Below are 17,870 nucleotides of genomic sequence, written 5' to 3' on the forward strand. Positions count from 1 at the left end.
TCACTTCCGTTTTTAAAGTTAACTACTTTATAACGCGATCGAATTATACGAGTTAAAATATGTATTTTAATCGTATTATCTAGAGTGTTAATTACGAAGGAATTAAAACCGAATTTGATCATAGGAGAGTCTTGGGTCATAGCTTCCAGAATTCTTCACTTTAATAACTTTGACTATGTTGCCTGTAAATTCCAAAACTATCTTCCATCCAAAACTTTGTATATAATATATACATATGTATATATAGCGGAACCCGAAGCCTAATGAGATACCATTTTTGAGCCAGAAACATTTTTTTTTTTTTTTTTAATTTAAAAACGATTTATTACGATTTTTAGAAAGGGTTCAACCCAAGTTAGATTATTCTCGAAAATTTAATTACTGACAATTACTGTTTTGCAGTGAAGTGTGTCATTAATTTCAAAAACTGGTACAAATCGCACTATGAAGAAGTAGAAATCCGATGAGCTCGGAAGAGTACAGCCAATTAAAAATTGTAAGTAATTTTTTTTTTGTTTCAAATGCTGGTTACTTGAATTCTTTACTTGAAAACTGGGAAAAATTGAGTCTTTGGTAAAATGGACCACGATTGTAAACAAAATGTTTACAAATAAATATATAGATATATATAGAAAGAACTGAAGTTTTGTGTTTACACGGTAACTCGTTCCGACCAAATTTCAATCACGTTTTGTGTGCCCATTTATCAGGTCATCATTTCAATTAAATCTTTGTAAATAAAGAAAATCGATTGACCAGTTCGAAATTGTCGGTTATTGTAATCTAACGAGAATTTTTTTTTTTTAATCTACTCTCTATTTGCAACCAAAGTAAAATATATTGATTTTATGCATTGCTTTTTTATTCAACTAGAAATAATGAACCGCAAATAGTTATGCTCGAACAAATATATTGAAGTATATTCGCGTTGTATGGATTAAATTAATGCGCTGTTAATTAATTTAAACAAGATTAATTAAATCACTATAATTAATTGAAAATGCTATTAAATATTCACATATAATATTAGTATGTTTTTTTTTTTATCAAGATAAATAAAAATAATTGTATTTTATTTTCATTGAAAGTCTGAAGACCGACATTCAAAATTATCAACAGTTTTTAGTATCATTTATAAAATTTTTATCATGTGGTCGTTCTGCTCTACACAATAAAAAAATTGAGGAGTGAATGCGACTTGAATTCGGAGTGAATGCGGATTGAAATAAAATGCAAATCACTCCACTGAGAAAAAACCCTTACTCATGCCCTATGCGAAATAATTTCTTTTGATTTCGAGATCTGGAACCCTAACTGACGGAGTGAATTCAGGTTGAAATAAATCCGTATATTCGTTTCGAATTCATTCCAAATTTTTTCCAGAGTAAGCCGTCGATTTGCATGATCTAAAAAAAAAAAGTAGATCTCCCTCTACTTATTGATATATTTTTTGTACAATTTCTTGAGTTATTAAGTATATCCGAAAAATACAATATCAGTGTTATTGATTGATAGTTAATTAATGATCAGGTCATTTACTTTAGTGAAAATTATTTGATGTCACCTTATTAATGAATCAGTAATTCCTCGATTTATGTACAAAAAAAAAAAGTATATCTTGGCGCAAGAAATATTTTGCATAATGAATTGAAGACAAAAATTTTCTAAGGACTAGAACAAATTTCTTCACGCACACTGAGAGAAAAGTGCATGGTTGTGGTAACTAAAAAGGGATGGCTTTGAAAAAATAGTCACCTTAACTAATATTTCTAGTTTCTTGAACTATATCATAGTGCCCGAACTCTTTGAAATTAGTAGTTTTAACTAAGCATTTGTTTTGTTGTGGTAAATATTTAATATTAGTTCTCAGAACTTATGCTTCAGCACTCTTTAAACATAAGTAAGTGAATATTCACTAATTCTGAGTGTTAACCGAGCCACTTTTTGAAATTAGTGGTTCGATTTACACTTGGAATTAGTGAATATTCACTTATTTTCACTAATTCATGTTTAGAGAGCAGAATCACAAATGTTTCAGCAATTGTACGATTATAATTTCATTAATATAGCATCGTTTAAGTCGTCGACGAATATCGCGTTACTGATGCCATATGAGCGTATCCCGAAAAAAATACCCTTGAAAAGGCATAAGGGCGTTCAAAAATTTTTTTCCGGGAATCGACGTAGTTATGCCTGAAACGGGCAGAAATGCAAAATAAAGTGGGTACCCCGGGTGCCATAAGGGCGTACCAAAAAATTTCAAATTTGAAAAAAATGTTTTTTCGTCATTTCTACGAATTTCAAGTAAAAATACGTTGTTTCCCGAAAAAAAAATTTTTGGTACGCCCTTATAGCACCCGGGTGCCATAAGGGCGTATAATAGGCTGATACGCCCTTATGGCATTTGTAACGCGATATAATTAAGGATTTTTCTTCATTATTTTTTTGTAGTAAGAATACTATTTTTTACTTAGTTACGTTCACTATTGTCATTGTTCATTGAACTATAACACAGTTAAAACAACTATGACATCATCGTACATTTTACAACTATATATTAGTTATCTGAACTGAGGGTAATAGTGGAGGCTTCATTGAACTATGTTTTTTATGGTTCAGAAAACCAGTTTTTTCTCTCAGTGCAAGAAATTGTTTTTCATCCCACAAAAAATTTTTGTTTTCATTGATAATAAAAAAAATTTTTTGAGTCAAGTAAAAATTATTTGCGCCAAGAAATCCTTATTTTCTGTAAATACTCTATCAAATTTCTTGACTAAAACCAAAATTTTTATCAGTCATTATTAAAATGAGCTAAAATTATAATTATAATATATAAGTTATACAAATATAATAAATAGTTAAGGAGTGAAAAATGACTAGTAAATTAGACTGTTGAGTATTTCACCCAAGATACGATGAATATTCATATCTTCTTTGTTCTACATAACGCAATTGGGCTAACTCGTTAAATTGATTTCCGTTCTGTTGGGTGACGAAAATTGAATTTCCCTCGCAATCTACCAGACAACGAAAACTGACATTTACTCATTGGACATTGTGTTGTCCTTTTCTTATGAATGACAGTAGACATTTTAGTTTATAATTTGAGATACCAGATACGATTATAAACTGTGACAGCAAATTAAAATTTGTGATAAATACAATTGCAACAACATGATAAATTGAATACATGAATGATTAAAAGTGTGACAATTTAAACCAAGTTCATAACAATGTATAATTGTAGTTATTGTTATCGCCGTGTAACTTCTAAGCAAACATATTCCAGAGAGACAAAGTCACGGAGGGAGGTCGTTACAATCGTTAACGATTTAACGATTGGGATATACGAGCTGAGAACAAATAAGTTAAGGCAAATACTCTGTGTATAGAGAAGTTATATTCTGCTCAACATTGACCTGTCGCTCTCGTTGCATAAAATTAGTAACTCGGTATAGTGTGACGTCAAGCTTACATTAGTTACGGGGTAGAACATAAGGGAGAAAGTTGCCTACAATAAGTTCAGAACTTCCTTTCGTGCAAAATATACACGCGCGGATCTTGTGTATTCTAATAGCTACCATTATGCAATTATACTGTAGATAATCTAGACTGAAGAAATAATCATAGATATCATTATATAATATTCGATTAAGATTTCTATGGTTATTCGCAACATGCGTTATTTTATTAATTAATAATAAAGGTGTGCAGATCGTATTTGAATCGAATTATCCGATTCGAATCTGAAATTCGGATCAGCTTTCGAATATACAGTTTTTGGTAAAAAGGTTAGTTTTTTAAAGTCACTAAAAGTAATTATCTCGTAGATTCGTGTCTGAGTTCTATTTACCGTGGACGAAATAAATTATTGGAAAAAATATTACAACTTTAAATCATTCAAAAGAAAATTTTCGAGTAATTCGAAAGGTTTCGGGTTACTCGAAAATTAACGAATACTTCGAAAGGTTTTGAATTGCACGAAAAATTACAAACTACTGGAAAATTTAGGGATATTTAAAATATGTACGAACTACTGGAAAATTAACGAATATTTCGAAAGGTTTCGAATCACTTGAATATTCACGAATAATTTGAAAGGTTTCGAATTAAACGAAAATTTACTAACTACTGGAAAATTAACGAATACTTCTAAAGGTTTCGAATTATACGAAAAATTACAAACTTCTGGAAAATTTAGGAATACTTCAAAAATGTACGAACTACTGGAAAATTTACGAATACTTCGAAAGATTTCGAATCACTTGAATATTCAAGAATTTGAAAGGTTTCGAATTATAGGAAAGTTTACAAACTACTGGAAAATTTTCAAATACTTCGAATTACTTGAAAATTTCGAAAACTTTTAACGTTAAAATAAAATTCCCGAAAGTTGATGATATGAATTTTATTTTCCATACAGTTTTTTAAAAAATTCTCAAGGGTCTCATATGTATTTTTAAAACTATATTTTATGATAAATCTCCTACAGTTAATTCCACCCCCCAAAGGTTATTTTACCCCTCTTCTTCCCCCTTCCCTTACATTTATTTAAAAGTAGCCTGTGTAATAATAGATAAACAAATTTAAACATGAATAAAGTTTTCACAAAACAAAGGGAAATAAGTAAATCTGCTATCAGACAGTAGTATTTTCTGGTAAATGGCCTTGAGACTAAAAGCTTTATCGTAACTTCAGACGCAGAAAGTTGTACTCACAATAATTTATTTTTAAACTCAATCAGCCAAATGATTCCTAGTAAAACTCATCATCCTAAATGTTGGTATTAAAATTTAAACGGTTAAAATAATCAATAGTCATATAAGATTTAGATATAGATTTAAACTGAGGCTTAAACAGAATCCGTAATTATAATTATCGGAGTCCATAATAAATCCGAAACTCGATTTAAAGAGTTAAAGTAGGAAGTGGGATGAGTGAGTGCAATTATGGGGGCAAAAGTGAGTGAGAGAGAGGAGAGAATAGAAAGCTTGGCATCCTCGAGATTGCACCACGTCGGGGAGCCGTGGTATCCCATTGAAATTCCACGTGGCGACGAGCATTCGCAGCAAATCCGACATTCCCCTGGACTAATTTCATTTTCTCTTATATCCTTTATCCAACCCAGGTGAAAAGTCGGGATAGTTTTCATTGTGAGAACAAAAAAAAAATAATAATGAAAGCTGTAGATGAAATAGAAGGAAAAAAAAATCTTAAAAGAAGAAGAAAAAAATAAAAATGATAATAAAATAGGGAAGTGAAGTGGTTTGAATTAATTTTCCAACTGAAAAAGTTTCACCCTCGACAAATAAATTCCTAAATGGATGATTGCTATTCAATTATTTGATTTACCTCGTCGTGTTATTTTTGTTTATTTAGATATTTTTTTTTCTGTGTTTGTTTTTGTAAAAATAAAAGTTTTAAAAGAATGAGTTTGGTTTTTTCTTTAGATTGTTAATTAAAACAAAGCGTGTTAGTCGGTTACTCACCTCACGAATTCACAATGTTCTCAAACTCACTGTGAGGGGAAGTTTGTAGCGGAAGTAAATAGGTACGTAGATAGGTATGTCGTTGTCACCGACAATATAAAGAGGGTGGCTTGCTCGATTGTCGTTTTACAAATCTAAAACAGAAAATAAAACGAGGGTTACTCTTGTGTCGTGACTATTAAGTTCTTATTCGTGATTACCATTTACTTTGCTCAGGAAATGAAACAAAATAAGAATCAAATATTTCGATTTTTTTATTAATACATTATATGAAAATTGCGGAGTGAACCCTGATTAAATCAGGAAAGAATGACTGTTTATATATTCGATCTCGGAGTAAAATTTACTCCGGAGAGTTTATTTTAATATTAAAAGTCCGAATCAGAGTAAACGCGGATGGAAATACACTGCAAAAAATCAGGGGTGAATTCGGATTTTACTTGAATCCGGATTCGCTCCGTCATTCGGAGTTTCGAAGTTTAAAAAAAAATCACTGCGTATGTGAAGTAAAGAGAGAGTTTATTTTTCAGCGGAGTGATTTCGGAGTGATCTGGATATTTTTTAAATCTGTACTCACTTGGGTTCAGTGTTTTAATATAAAAATAAACTCCCGTTAGAAGTTAATTTAACTGCGAACCGGAGTTTCAAAATTATAATAAGCTTCCCTTCGGAGTGAATTTTACTCCAAGGGAATTAATTAAATACGCAGTCATTCGCTCCACATTCACTCCGGATTCACGCCGTCACTCGCCCGTGTCAAAAAAATTCGTTCCAAAAAGATTCCAAAAAAGTTTCGCATGTGGAACTTCTAAACATGAGACAGATTAGAACTTCGAATAGATCTTTTTCGACACGTTAGTAATTTCGATGGTACACGGAAAGAAAATTATGGGAAGTTTTGCTATGCATTATGGGAATGGTTCCCATAATGGTATGGGAATAGTACCTATACTACTATAGGGATGGTTCCCATATATTATGGGAACCATTCCCATAATAGTATGAGAATTGTTCCCATACCATTATGGGAATGGTTCCCATAATGATATGGGAATGGTTCCCATACCATTATGGGAATGGTTCCCATAATATTATGGGAACCATCCCTATAATATCATAAAAATTTTTTTTTGCACAATAGTGTAGAAATTTCCCAAAATTTGAATTTTCTTGAATGTTTTGTGCTGACAAAAAATTCTTGTTAAAAATTTTAATGATTTTTTGCCAAATACGATTTTTTTTTTCAATGTTTAAATTTTTGTTTTTATGTTTAATAATATTTCTGTGTATTGTAGAAGTGATTACCACACTTCTTGAAATTAATTTTTTCATGATAATATGGGAATCATTCCCATAATATTATGGGAATAGTTCCCATACTATTATAGGAATCATTCCCATAATAGTATGGGAATGGTTCCTATAATATTATAGAAAGTATTCCTATAAATTATAGGAACCATTCCTATAATTATAAGAATCATTTCTATAGTGTTATGGGTATCATTCCCATAATTATAGGAACTATTCCTATAATTATGGGAAACATTCCTATAATTATAGGAACCGCTCCCATAATTTATGGTCGTAATTCCTATGATGGTATAGGAAAAAATTTCACAAAATTATGGGAACCGCTGCCATAATTTTCTTTCCGTGTAGAAAAAAAGTTGTTATGAGCAAATTTAGAGTCAAAAAAGGACGTTTTGGGAACTTTTGTGGAATTTTATATGGAAATTCCTAAAAAGTTACAGAATTACCACTTTTGACTTTTTTATGGACTAAAAAAGACATTCCAAAATCACTACTTTTGCATCTTTTGTAGACTAAAGACGTTCTCGAAACATGCTAAAATAGTTCAAAAATCACTACTTGGAATTTTTTATAAAACTAAAAAAAAACGTCCATAAAAAATTCCAAAAAAGTTCCAAAAACCTCCTTTTCTTACTCTAAATTTGCTCATAAAAACTTTTTTTTTACCATCAGAATTACTAATGTTCCAAAAAAGTTCCATTCGAAGTTCTAATCTGTCTCATTTTTAGAAGCTCCACATGCAGAACTTTTTTAGAATCTTTTTGGGACAAATTTTTTTTACATGGATGGAGCTTCGAAGTTATAGAAAAAATCACTTCGCATACGGAGTAAATATGGAGTTTCTTTCTCTAGCTGGGTAACTTCGGAGTGTTCTGGATTTTTTTTAAATCTGCACTCACTCTGGTTTGATGTTTCAAGGTTTAAAATAAACTCTTCTTCGGAGTAAATTTTACTTTAAGGGAATTAAGCAATTACGCAGTCATTCGCTCAAAAATTTTTCACATAGTAAAATCTAGATCACTCCGAAATCATTCCGCTAAAAAATAGACTCCTCATTTATTCCGTATGCGGAGTGATTTTTACAAATACTCCGGAACTTCGACGGAGTTAATTCGGATCTAAATAAAATCCGTAATCACTCCCATTTTTTTAGTCTAAACATTTAACAATAGCGTTTATATTTATTATTATTATTGTCTGAGAACGAAATATTCTAAAAAAAGAAAATTAACCTTGACTATTATGCTGAAAATATGAATAAAAGTATATAAAGGTTTGAATATTCCCGAGTATATTTTGCATAGCTCTCTTCTAAATATTAAATAGAGTCAATATTTCCTTAATTAAAAAAATAAAAAAACATTGTTTTAGCAGAAAATTAATAAATTAATTTTAAATTCAAAAGAAAATTATTTCATTAAATGAAAACAATTTTTTTTCTTTATTACACAAAGTCTTTCAAGTATTTATTAAAGTCTTGAAATTAATTTTGTGACCTCAATATCCTGATGAAAAAAGCTACGTAAGTATTTTCTCCAGAGACAAAGACAAAGGAGTATGAATTTTTTTTATTTTACTTTATTTCATTTCTCTCTTCTCTGTTTTTTCTTTTCATTGAACATGTCGATAGTTTCTAAAAAAAAGACTTATTGGTCTAACGTCCTAACGTCAACGTTCAATCTATTTTTTATTAGACAGAGTCACAGCCTCAATTTTAGCCTTTCTAGTGACAAAGGATCGAAGAAGAAGTGACGCCATCGATTACACCTGAGAATTTTAACGCCAATCATTTCACTAATCTTTTAGAGGAAATCCAGAAGGAAATTTCCTTTATTAGTGCGATAACGAAGACCGATAGACTAATTACGATGTAGAAGATTAATCGGTTTATAATTACATTAAATCATAAACTGAAAAATTATTGTTAGTTTATATTTTAACGAATATTATAGGGACTTTGCTTCATATTTTGTGTTAAATTTAACACAAATCGTGTGTTGCAGTCAGTCTACACAATCTTTAGTGTTAATTCAACACAGTGCTTTTGTGTTGATCTTTAACACAAATTTTATGTTAAATAATTGAACACAAAATTTGTTATTTTTACTCTCTTAATTTGAATCAGTGGAATTCCACTGGTTCGCCAGTGAAATCTCACTGGTTAACTAGTAAAACTCACTGATCCAACCAGTGGTCTTGGCGGCCATTTAATCCCACTGGTTACTCAGTGAACTTCACTGGTAAATCAGTGAATTTTAATGGCGGACATAAAAGTCACTGATTTATCAGTGAGAATTTCCACTGATTCACCAGTGAGTTTCACTGATTTAACAGTGAGCTGATATAACTTTCATCATAACCCAACTTATACATATAGGGCATGATTATTTACGTAAAATGAATAAATTAAAAAGATATTCACGCAAATTTACTGTATCCAACTTTCATTACATTAACCGTATTAAAATTATTCAAATTAATGTGGAAAAAAGAAATTGCATTCGAACTTTCTTTGAAATTTTACAAATATAATGGTCGATTAAATTATACAAATTATCAAGGCTTGGAGGATAGCTTAAATTAAAAACATAATATAATTTATGTAAAATAGAAAATGCAATAATAGGGTCACAATTTAACTTGAAATGTATTAATTAATTCAATCGACATTAATAAACAAACATCGGGTTATACAAATCATAGGTCGCTGTTGACAACGGACACTCGAGGTACTTAAATTTTTCACTGGTTTGAATCAGTGAACCCAATACTCACTGCATGGTTTACCAGTGAACAACTTTGAATCTCACTGATTCACCAGTGACTTTTTTACTCACTGAATGAACCAGTGGATTTATCACTGATTCAAATTAAGAGAGTACAGAAAATTTTTGTAAATTAAACACTTTTCGTGTTAAAATTAACTAATAAATATAAGCACATAATCTAACCAACTCAAGTATACTGATCTACCGTTAGTACAACTGATGTCAATTTAGCAAGCAATTAGTTCGATTTTCAGTGATTTTTCTAAAAAGCGGAGTTATGAATTATTCTCGCGTAAAATGAGAATAAAAAAATCATTGAACCTGATCATGGAAATATTTAAGTTATCTATGATTATATTTAATTGTAAATCAATTATAATCCAAGTTTCCTTACAGACAATGCTGGTACAATGCTTTGCTTAGTTGTAGTAATGAAGAAATGCGCGGGAATGTTTAGCTAAACACCACAAATTTCGTGTTAATTTTCAAATAACACAAGAAATTTGTTACATTACAGATTTTCTAATCATTTAACATAAAAAATCAGTTAAAGTAAAATAACACAATCGGTTTGTGTTGAATTAACAGATTTCCGAGTTGAAAATCACCACAAAAAATTAAACCAAATAATTTTTTAACATAAATACACAAAATTTCTAACCGTGTAGTATCAATATTGATTATTCCCGGAGTGCCTAAAGATAAGTAGAATTAGTGTAAAAAATATAGTATATTCCAATTGAAAACAGTAGAATAAAATGTCTTACAAAATACCCATAGCGTTCGTATAAAGGAATGATAAAGTATATAGGAATAATAAAAAATTAAGTCGGCAAGTATGTTGGATATGTCAATAGGACAATGAGGCCATAAACTTTTGTGGATAATAAAAAAGAAAGAAAGGACAATAAAAAGGAAGAGTGATTCCCCAAAGAGTAGGCAAGTGACTTGGAAACATCCAAGGGATGTTATATAAAACCTAAAGTACATGAGCACCAGAGTCTGAACTCTCGATCAGTGTCGACACCATCTGGTACCCACCAGATCATGTCCCCGTCACACCGCCGCCTCTCTATCGGGTTTATTACTCCAAGACAAGGTTCCATCGCAAGAACAACCCTTTAGAATAATTACCAAGTACCATTGCCATGTTGGCTCTTAGTCTCAGATACTCTCCAAAAAATTATTATTCATCACTTTAATTGTTTTTCTCTTTCTAAATTTAAATTTGAATATCTGCATTCAGAAATAGTTTATCTCACGTACTCAGCAATAATTTTTAGAAATCACATACTATTTCTATTCGTTGGAAAATGTAGTGTGTAATTCAGGATGAAACACGATTTGTCAGCCAACTTCACTCTGGTCTGAAATCGTTTTGTTTCATTCCTCGTCACACAACCCGCATGAAAATACCATATATGATAAATATATATGGAAAAATATGTAATCAATATGGAACCATATAAGTGGCCTAAAACGATATATATTTTCTTACATACAACAGAGCAAGTTTTGATATAATTAATTATATGCGTAAGTTTATAAGTTAATGCATGTATTATATATATTTATAATCATATATGTAAATTTGTAAGCTAGCACACATATATATATATATATATATATATATATATATTCTGAACACAATGTTTGAATCTTATAACAGAGAGAGGAAGACAGAAAAGAATAGATTTTATTTATTCTTACATATATGGGGTGACTTCTATGGTTCTATTTATCGAGCCATATAATGATGAATTATATATATTATTATATGTATTCTTATTTGTTTCCATATATAAATAACATTTATTTTTGAATATATTAAAATTATAAGTTTTCAAATATATAAATAATATATTGAAGTTATACGGAAATATATGAAATCATATGAGGGAAAACATATATAAAAATATAATAAAATCAGCCAAAATCTATATATAGTTCTATATAAGATTTCATGTATTGTCACATATATATTTATATCTGTAACATATATTTTTTAATATATGTTTACCATGTATGATATTTTCATGCGGGAATAAACTATTAAAAATTATAAGCAGCAGATAATGAAAATTTTTACGCTTATGAATTTAAAGAAATAGACTTTTCATTTTGACAAACTGTCATACACGAAAAAAAAAACTTTAAAAATTACTATTTGAAATTATAACCCGGAACCCGGTTGTCAATATGGGGAATTTTAACATTCAAGTAGTAAATTTTATGATACGTGTCGTCTATTTTCTAAGTATCAGTTACGATTTTTAAAGTTCAAATAGCAATTTTTCTCACATAGACAATAAATTCTCATACTTATTCTGTAATTACTCACGTTTAAATTATAAACGAAAAAATTACTATTTAGAATGATGGTATTTACTGATCACTTTGTCATTATATTTCTTGTCATTCTCAATTTATATAGTTCATTTTTTTTCGTGTAACTTTTATCAACCCTACCACGAGATAACGTTTTATGTTGTACCGAAATATCAAATATTCCCATAAAAACTATGTCACGGAGTAAATAGGGAGATTCTCTTTTCAGTAGAGTGATTTCGGAGTGCTCTAGATTTTAATTAAGTCCACAATCACTCTGATTCGGAGTTTAAATATTAAAATAAACTCCCATTCGGAGTAAATTTCACTCCGGGGGATTAAATAAATAAACAGTCATCCGCTCCACATTCACTCTGGATTTAATCCGCGTCCACTACGCAAATTTTTTGTAATCTACCTGAATCAATTATTCTTCAAAATGAATACATTTTACATAAAAGAGTTATTTCTATTAAATAAATGTTTTTTCAAGTATTAAAACTCTGGACCAGAGTAAATACGAATTGAAATAAAATCAGCGTCAATCCGAAATCACTCCGGTCACAAAAAATCCCAATTAACCCTCGATTTTTAGAGGGTAGTGATGTTAAAAAATAAAAGTTATTCAAAATCTTTATTTTTTCCAACACAATAAAGAGGTGATTTCATCGTAAGGGTCATAGTAGGTGCGATAACAGGCAATAGAGAACCGGAAACCAAGTTGAGAAAGTGGATAAAGGATAACGACCTTTTTTGAGACACAAGACTTCCCTAAAGATCACAATATAAGTTTGTATGTACAAGTACTGGGGTGAGTTCTTTGAGTATATCTAGAGGCAACCTGAAGGTTTAATTTACTCAGAAATAATGTCTTGGTGCCAGGATCGATATCCCGGACATGGTCCTACTTCTTTCTGAACCCTCACCCTTCTCGTCCATCTTCCCTCTTACTCTTCAAACAGCCCTCGAGTCGAGAAAGTTATTCAGACTGTGGTCATGGGTCTGTTTATTTGCAGGATATATTTATACCCGGGCACACAAAAGCTTTAATGGACTATGCTACTCGTAAATTGTTTCGCTCAAATAATCTGCGGATTCGTCAGTTTTTTAAATCTTTAGTTAACAACCTGGACAAATGTCATAGTTTATTTCTTCATTTGTTAAAAATCTGACAGAAAATATTTTTCTTATAATCATTTTCTTTTTTTTTTCACAACAAATTTACGAATCAATTTTGAATATTAAAAATAAAATTTATGAAGAACCAAAGCCTTAATTTAAGTATTGATAAAAAAAACTTCTGCAGAGTTTAAATAATTTCAAATGTATGAAAATAATGGTGGGTTAAAGAAGAAGAAGGCAAAATGGGTCGTCTAATAAGTAAGAGAGGACCCAAAAATTTTTTGTAAAATAAAATTTTAAAAGAGCACATGGAAATGTAGGGTAACTTGGGTAGTTTTTTTTTTTGTTCATAAATTTGATTGTTAATTGAGCAGTGATTGATTTGAATTTTTAAAAAATTATTTATTTTTATAATGCTCGGCAAAAAAAAATTACTTAAGATAAAAAATTTGAAAAAAATATTTTGAAACGTATAATTTTTAGTTACTTGTATTTTTCTTGAAAATAATATATTTTTTAGTCATTAGAGATTTTAAAAAAATACACGGAGAGAAAAAAATAGTTCTGATTCCTATGCTAGAATGGTAACCATTACTATGTTAATAGCAACGAAGATTTTTGTGAAAATCCTGTGTTTAAAATCGGATTCCGCGCGGCTGCTGTCACATTGGCACGTTGAGGTTAGAGTAAGACAGCAGCCGCGCGGAATCTGATTTTAAACATAAAATAAAAATTATTGTTTATGGAGCTAAAGTTTCGGGAGTCGAGACTTTTTTGCAGAAATTTCCTCCTCTTTAAAGATCTTTTATAGATATTCGATATCGCTTATAGTTATAGAGTTATTAACAAAAAGCTAAGATTCTTTATTTTGTTTATGTTTTTTGGAATTAAAAAATTGAAATTTTGATGAATAAAAAAAATAAAAAATACATCTTGCTCGACATTTGATTCCGCATCGAATGAGCTACCACTCATGTTTTTGCCACAATTCCAAAGATTTTTTTCAGCAAATTCACACAGTAATAGTTACCATTCTAGCATCGGAATCAGAACTATTTTCAGGTAGATTCCTTCAGAAATCGGACTATTGCAATGGGTCTCATGATCACTTTATTGAAGTAACTAATTTTGAACCACTGTCGGTTACTAATTATAAATGAATGTTAGCTGGGGAATTGAGTGTCAAGTTCTCAAGGATTAATTTAGGATTGAGTTTATATATATTTGAAGGGTCGTGTCTCACCTATAAAATGACGTCTGATGTCGTAACGAGTTATATCGAATTACCGAGACGCCATGTCACGATATTATGATCCGGCTGATCTTCCTACTCTACTCTACTCAGCTTTCCGGATTCGCCACACGTTATTATACTTTATATTACTATATATCTATATCTTAATATATAGATATATATATTCATCGAGTTCAGCATGTTCTCTTCTCGTACATCCCTTTACTCACCATCAAGCTACTAGAAAGGCGGGTGATAGTCGTTGAGGTAAGGAAACAGCGAAGATGGGGGTTAATCTCGCTAGGAGTCTCGTTATCCGCGATCTTCTCAGTTATTGCACGTGAACTCATAGAATCCTCGTCTAGAAGACCAGGCAATTTCGAAGACGATGAATAGAAAAGAATAAATGAGATCTTTATGATAATATATATGTATATATACTTTGGCTTCCAATTAAAAAACAAAATTTTTTTATGATTTCAAGATTTCAGTCATGGAATATTGCAATTAAAAGATCTAGATAATAAAAACTACTTGAAGATTTGGGTTAACTCTGTTTTTAATGCCAAGATGGGATTATAAAGTTTCTAAAATGAATTTTAATCTTACTGATAAAAATTAGAAAAAATGTCTTTTATTTTTTGTCATTCTCTTCATTTACCGGTGGACGAATTTTGTTAGATGTAATCAGGTTAGAAAAAGCCTATTAATTTTTTTGTTCGTTTTTTTTGTGACTATTCTTTATAGCAGGTGCTATAAATGATTTTATCTAGTCGTTCATTACGTGGAAAATAACATTAAGGTGTAACTATATTCATAAACCTATATTGATTGTAATCATAATAAGTATAATAAAGATCAATTTATTGTGGAAAATAAAATGAAGATTGAAATACAAGATTGACAAGTTAATAAGTGACATTTTATACATCAAAATATCATATAGGGGAAGGGGGTGGGCAAAACGGGGTAGGGTGGGTAACACGGGGTACCCCCAAAATTTTATAAAAAAAGTTATATTTTTTTAATGTTCTTTAAATTGATCAATTCCAAAAAAAATTTTGTAAATATAATTAAGCATTATTTTGAATTTTTTTGTTAAACTTTTTCAAAAATCGACTGTCAGTCGGAAAATATTAATGACTTATGTTTTATGATAAAAACTGTCGGAAAGTTTTTCTTCTTCCTTTGCATACAATAATTGTATAAAATGTCATTGTTCTTCATATAGGGTAGAGGTACCATTTTTGGCCACGGCTCAATTTTTGGACATTTGATGTTTTATTTTAATTGATGAAAAAGTATCAAATGAAATTTCCAGTTTCATAGCGGGTTAAAAGAATCTTTGAATACATTTAAAAAATTTATTTTGTCATTGCACCTTTTACAAATTCATTTATTCAAATTTTTCAAGTGTCCAAAACTGACCCTAAAGTGGCCAAAAATGGTACCTATACTCTAAATTACTTACATAAGAATTTATTCAAATTAATTTAATATCCAGAAATTTTTTTTTTACTTTTTTTTTTTATCGCAACTGAAAATTTCTTCTACTTACTTTAGATATCATTAAGAAAAAAAATATTTAGCGTATTTGGGTCTTCAAAAACTTAGTATTTCTTTAAGTACCCCGTTTTGCCCCTTACTCCCCTACAGTCGGACCTCGTTATAAGACTAGTTCGGAGCTGTAGGGAAAAAAATCTTAGAATCGAGGTTTTCCACTGTCGTGCTTGACGATGTGGAGCCCTAGCCTCACTATAAGACTATTGCCGTTTTGCGTTTTATGTGCATCTATTTTATGTATAATCATAAAAAAAGAGAATTTTTTCGTTCTTTTCCCTTAATCAATTATATGAAACCACGAAATTGTAAGTATTCTTTATGAAAATAAATTTCTTAATCTACAATCTATATGTCCGTACATTTTACCTCAACTTTCATCGTACTGTTCGTTAGTCTTATAGCGAGGTTTCGGCGCAAAATTTTATTGAGTTATTGGTGGGAGAAGTGTTCCGAGCGACTTTCCAAAAATTGAGGGGAAGAGTCTTATAACGCATAGTCTTATAACGAGGTCCGACTGTAGTGTTATTATGGAGAGTTAAAGATAATAAAGAAAAAAAATAAAATAATTGTCAGATGGTTTATTTTGAGCTAAAAAATCTTAATCTTAATGTTCATAGCGATTTCCTTAAATTTTCAAGAATAATCGCGATTCTGACAATCGAAAAATGTAATATATATTTTTTAAAGAAATAAAATGAGACTTAAACACAACAAAAGGATATAAATTGTCAAAATATCTTAACGAAAAATCAAAAAACGCCTTAAAAGGATAAATAACCTAATCTCGATCTAGGAATAAAATTTAAGCACGAGAACGAGCAATTTTTCAATCGTTTTAAGTTCATAAATTATCGTATTTCTGTTCGTATCTATCTACAGACACAATTTAAAACAGCTCATTTTTTACCCCAAAGAATGTGTGTAAAAAAAAGGAAATAAAAAATGCGGACAAGCGTCAGCGAAAAAATTTCGTCTCTTGCTTTCAGAGTTCCAACAAAGTTGTCTAAGTGGATCGCTAACCGATTTCGATTTCCCACCGGAAATTCGCTCTGCCTCTTGCTTGGGGCGCTGGAAACGGATTAAAGATTCAGGCCGAATTGTGGCGTAGGTTTTGTGTCGTAAGTGAAGAGTAAAAGGAAACGAATTGGGTAGGGTACAGTATCACCCGCGTCTACGGAGTTTATCGCACAAGGGAAACATGTGGGAAATGTATCTGCTTTCTCTCACGACAGACGAGTCCCTTGAAACATCCTGAAACTTGCGAGTATCAGTAGTTGAGGTAAAGCAGTGTAGAGTATGCAGTATAACCAGAGAATAGAAGAAGGAGAAATGCAAACTGAAGAAAAGAATAACGGACCTCAAGGGATTTTATTCACGTTAACCTCTTTGCTGGCGATTTTCGATACCCCACAGCTCCCATAAACTGCGCAGAGAAATTATAGCCACCCGGTGCACTTTTAAATCCAATGGAATATCGAGATATCGCATGATAAAAAATTCAAAGTAAAAAAGATTAAACTATTTTTCATTTTTTCAAACTTTCCATCAAATAAACGAACGTGACAATGGATTAATGAATAATTTTCCAATCATAATTGAACGATTTCACTATTTGCTTTATGAATAACTAATCTTTGATATTTAATTTCGAATTCCGATGAGCGGGCATTCAAATCTATTTTAAAAACAAAAAGATGATGAAGAAATAAATGTTTTATTGATTTGAATAAAATTAATTAGGCTGAAAGCGGTCGGTTGAATTCATTTGTCGTTGTATGAATAATATGTATATCCATCAAACAAACGAACTAAGGATCTTTGAGACAACTTTAGCTATTAGTCCAGTAAGTTATCACAGAGTTACGGTCTTACGATCCTTGTTAACTTGTGCTAAGGACATACTAATATGTATATGTGATGGAAAGGCTTCCATATGGATCTTTAGATGTAGCATCCCAGAGCAGGAATTCTAAACCGAGCGATACATCACTGTATGTTTTCGAGTAAGATTGAAACCCCTGAATCGAGTAACACTAGAGGAGCACTGAAGAG

The 17,870-nt window shown here is 30.6% G+C and overlaps 1 protein-coding gene across 2 annotated transcripts in view; it reads right to left on the minus strand.

Annotated features, from left to right (window-relative positions):
* Window positions 1-17,870, minus strand: part of LOC130664646 (uncharacterized) — a 143,630-nt gene that overhangs the window by 52,605 nt on the left and 73,155 nt on the right. For both annotated transcript variants that reach the window (XR_008989438.1, XR_008989437.1), the window contains exon 15: window positions 5,490-5,623. The gene's annotated coding sequence lies outside the window, so the exon portion shown is untranslated. The remainder of the gene's footprint in view (window positions 1-5,489; window positions 5,624-17,870) is intronic.

Source organism: Microplitis mediator, chromosome 3 (assembly GCF_029852145.1).
Source record: "Microplitis mediator isolate UGA2020A chromosome 3, iyMicMedi2.1, whole genome shotgun sequence".
Taxonomy (NCBI): Eukaryota; Metazoa; Arthropoda; class Insecta; order Hymenoptera; family Braconidae; genus Microplitis; species Microplitis mediator.